The sequence below is a fragment of the Athene noctua genome, chromosome 5, assembly GCF_965140245.1.
Source record: "Athene noctua chromosome 5, bAthNoc1.hap1.1, whole genome shotgun sequence".
In the NCBI taxonomy this organism is placed as follows: domain Eukaryota; kingdom Metazoa; phylum Chordata; class Aves; order Strigiformes; family Strigidae; genus Athene; species Athene noctua.
The window spans coordinates 34,041,101-34,045,849 of record NC_134041.1 but is presented as its reverse complement, the minus strand read 5'-3'; the positions used below and the strand labels follow the sequence as shown (position 1 = coordinate 34,045,849).

At 45.8% G+C, this 4,749-nt stretch overlaps 1 pseudogene; it reads left to right on the top strand.

The window, feature by feature from the left end:
- Positions 1 to 1,880: 1,880 nt before the first annotated feature.
- LOC141961102 (putative C->U-editing enzyme APOBEC-4) lies at positions 1,881 to 3,469 on the top strand (annotated as a pseudogene).
- Positions 3,470 to 4,749: the final 1,280 nt, after the last annotated feature.

The following is a 4,749-nucleotide window of genomic DNA, read 5'->3' as shown; positions in this document are numbered from 1 at the left end:
GACATATTTCAAAATACTCAGAAATTCCTAGACCCCATTTCAAGAAGCCAGTCATATAAGAGAGCTCTTTTGGATGCTGAAGACTCTTGAACACCAGGGACAGATTTCTCAATCAGATCTAAGACCAATTCTTTCAAGCGTTCAGGTAAGATGGGCACTCGCTGCAGTTCTCTGCTCTCAGATCTCAATGCTGTTAGTCTAAGCCAACAAAGGATTCCCACTAGCGTAACAGAAAACAGAACATAGGCTTCAATTTCAGCTGAGAGTGAAGACATGAGAAAGAGCCTCATTTTCCAGTTGGCTTGGGACCCTAACTTTTCCCCAGTGCTCAAGTAACAACAGTAAGACATAGTTGTCATCTTTTTTCTTCTCTTCATTCAGTTAAAAGGCAAATAGCTGAAGTGAAGCAAGAATTCGGCTTATCTATGGGTTACTTCTTTTGTTTAATGCTACATTCGTTCTATGTGATTTCACCAAATCCTACAAGGATTTTATTGCCCTCTTAGAGCCCTGCTACAGAGCCAAGTAGGCACCATTAAATCAGATGCCTACTCCATAGCTTTCTTTTGAGCTCTGTTTAGATTTGCAGGGAGGAGCAATGAACAGGAGAATTGCAAACAAATATGTAACCATTAACTTTAGAAATATATATATATATATATATATATACACTAGTCCCTCTGTAACCATGTAATGAGTTTTCATTATACATACCACTTGAACAATTAAAATTTCAGGGCTTTACTAACTACCACAGCCTTGAATACAGAAATCTCTAAATTAGAAAGGGTATCTTTCAAGTGCCGCACAATAAAATCCAGGTTTGGGGAGGCTGGGGTTTGGGGGTTTTGAGTTGTTTTTCTGTTTGTTTGTTTTTACACCATCTCTAAAATATCCCATAGTCAGCTATAACTGCCTGTACACCAGTGACTTGCCTCCTGCACACTCTCTGCATCTTCTGCAGGCTGCACCTGTGTCTCAGTTTCGGCAAGGTGTTGCTCAGGTGAGCTTCTATTTCTTCTTCTCCAAAATCTCCGAAACAGGTTCCTGAAGAACAAATGTCATACTTGTTTGGAATCAACAGAAAGGCAGTTTTGAAACGCAGATAGCAATACATTTACTATTAATGTCCATTGTGTTTCTCTCTCTCTTGTGAATCACGACAATTGACTAAAATCCTTCCACAGCTAAGGAAGATGCTCAGGCATGTTGAGTAGATGCAGTGCATCTAACCCATGGCATGGTTACATGCACCCAAGCCCCCTTCCTAGCTCACTTAAATTTCTGCTTTCTCTGACACTAGAGTAAGTACCGCTATCGCAGTGGCCTAAACCAGTAACCTAGACAGCACATCTACTTCTCCCTCTTTACACTGCATACACTTTGAGCTCCACCAAACCATTTGGAAATGTGCACCTCATAGTCCTATGTATTGGTTCTCTGATGACCATTCTTGTAAATAACCCCAAAAGTCACAAGGGCTTTAGAGACTGCTTGGGGTGTCCAGGCTCAAAGCCCACAGTTAAACATCCCCCGGCGTCTCTAAGTATTCCAAAGAACACCATATTCTGGCCTCCTCTTTCGTCTTGTTGACACACAGCCAGCACTCGTCAGTCCGTTTGATCTGAATCACCAGGCAGCTAGTTGGGGAGGCAATAGTAACTTTCTTCTTCATCATAGGATTTTGAAAAGAAAGCTTGCCACATCACTGGAGTGGAAACTCTGGACCAGTCCTAAAAGGCCAGTGAAGGAAATCAGACGAGTATTTACTGAGCTGGAGCTGCTGAGATGGTAATTATACCTTTTGGGTTTTGGTGGTGTTTTCCTGTTTGCTTTGCCAGATTTCATAAGGCTCATCTGCTAATCAATTCCTGAAAATCATGGCTGGTTTTATTATACAGTTTGTCCTGTCTAGGGTAAGGGAGCAGAGCCGGAGAAATATTTTCAACTTACGTTTTTAGCAAAAAAGGCTAGTTTGTGAAAAGGAAAAATGTTCCTAGGCTGCAAGGGCGCTTTGTTCTGTGTGTCACTAAGTTGCTATACGCTGCTACAAGTTTCAGTACGTTTTTGAGGAGACTGTCCCCTACTATTTTTGCGGTTCAAGTGCCAAATAAATCGAAGGGTTGACTTAAGCTAATACTTCCCCTTTTCACTCAGGACTGTCAGCTATGTAGCTCATAAACGGGGAGATTTTTCAACAGAACTTGAATCCAGGAGAGAAAACAATTTTCCAAGAATATCTGACAAACCAGGGGACTGTGGTAAAGCCCTGTTGCTGGCAGAGACAGAACCACACCTGCGCCAAGTGTCCCTACCACATGCGGGCTGGTGAAGAAGCGAGAGTCCCTTACGCAGAATTTGACAGGGTCTTTGGCTTCCCTTACAGATCAACAGCAACTCTCCGAAACAAACACCTCCTCTTCTGTGAACTGAGGAGTTCCTCAGGCAGCGTAGTCCAAAAAGGCCATGCTACAGACTGTACTGAGCGAGGCTACCATCCCGAATCTGTGCTGTTTGGGGTGGGTGGTTATCTGGATGCAGTTACAGATGCCCATGCAAACATCGGATGCATCGTCCTCTATGCAAATTACTCTCCTTGTAACGAGGTTTACCACTGCTGCGTAAGTAAAATCTACACCCTTTTGTGGAAGTATCCAGAAATCACGCTCTGCATCTATTTCTCTCAGTTTTATCTCACCGAGGACGGTTTCCCCACGGCTGCGTGGAACGGCGAAGCTTTGCGGAGCCTCTCCCAGCCTGTGGCCTGGGGTGACTCTGCAGAGACTGCCTGGGGGGGCCTGGTGTTACCTCCTCTGCAATTTTGTGTATGGCATCCCAGGGTCAGCCCTTCATCACTCAACTCCACCATCAAGAACCCTAGCAGATCAACAAAATCTGCATCCAGTTAACAACTTAACAGGTATTACACCCTACTTTAGGAAAGCCTTTCCACAGGCGAGGCAGGGAAACCCTGCTGTGCAGCAGAAATTAAAGGCCTTTTCTTCTCCTAGTCCGGCCTCCCAGCAGCCTTTCCAAGCGATGAAAGGCAGACTGCTACCTCCGATGTCTCACAGCCCCTTGGTGCTTTTCCCAGGCATGTTTCTGCCCTTTCAGAGGGAACATCTATACCCCAGACCTAAAAATATCGTAAGGCATTTAAAAATGCCAAAGGAATAATTCAGTGACACTCATAATCCTGATTTTTTTCCAAGCAGCAGGCACCTACTCTAAAGATGATACTAACTGAACTGCTTTCTGGCTATCAAACTGAGATCACAGATGGAAAAAAGAAAAAAAAAAATCAATAAAGTCACCTCCTACAAAAGTTAACCCACAGAATAACTGGTGGTCTCGAATAGCTGATTCTGAAGATAGTATACTTTTATTTTATCCCTGTTCCTTTCAAACATAATTCTATCGCACTAAAACCAAAACCTTGGTATCTTCTGATTACCTCCTGGGAGTAATTTGTTTGTTGCCCTTAAGCCAATTGCTACCAGAAACATGTGAACAGTCCACAAGCTACCGCCACAGCCAGACTTGTAGCTTCCCAGCTGAGGCAACTTTGGGGGAACACATGACATATCCTAAATTCCTCCTCTGTCAAGAAGGTGGTTCTGTAGGTAAGGCTGATCTATCGATAAAGTTTTCCCACCGGCTGTTTCCTTAATAGTAGAGGGGTTTATATACACTTATTTATGTGTGTGCATGTACTTTACGCCCCCCCCCCCCCCTTGGGTTCCTCCCTTCCGTTAAGAGGAAGCTCACAAAGCTGTGTCATTTTGTAATTGATAGCAAGTATCTGATAGGATAATAGAGATAACAGATCTACACAGTCCAAGTGTAACTTGAAAAAGAAAAACAAAGTTTCTGTCATTTAGAGCAGTGTTTTCACTGTGTGATTGAGTACATTTGTGATGACACTAAAGGTCTTGAAGAAGGGAGCAGCTGAAGTCAAGATCATGCTGTTGCCTGGGGAAACCGGGGTTCCTTCCTAGGTAACAGCCATTGCCAAACACACACACTGTCTAATTTTGTGAGGCAGTGCTGCTGCTCCTTTTTGACTCTTTTTGTGGCATCTCTTACTTAGTTACGCATATCCGAGTAGAAAAAAAGAGGTTGCTTCCCCGTGTGACCTTAACCACCCTTGACTTCAGCAGAGGTGATCCCCCTTGGAAACGCAGAGGTTCTTCTGAGCCTCAGACGACGTTAGAGAGGCAGCACTGCGCTAAAACCCACCCGATCCCTTACTTTTACAACGCCTAGGCGCTTTTTTAGGACAGCTTTCTTGCATGAGACGGAATCCCTCTGCACTTTCCGATTAAGTACTAGCTAGCACGGCCACAAGCAGGCGCCTGTGCTGTAGCATCGGGGCGATTACTTTTCTTTCGCTAGATTTTGTAGAGCCGCTGCTCTTTTTGAACTCTTGTGGTAAGTAGGCGGCGTTTGAGCTTGGACTTCCAAGCTCAGCACCAAAGCCTGTTCCCCAGTGCCGGAGCACGCCGCGTGGGCACTACCTGGCGCCACCCGCGCTCCGTGTCGCCCCCACAGGCCCGTTGGAGGGGGCGGCGGGCTCTCGCTTCGGCCAGAGCCGTCTGAGAACGCTCCCTAGGCTGAACCCGCACGGCATCGCGCCCTGTCGCTGTGTCCGCAGGACCAGCTCGCTGTCGGGGCTCGGCAGGAGCGCGCTTGCCCGGAGCCCGAAGTCGATGGCCACTCCGCGTCCCGCGGCGCCCGTCCGCGAATGAC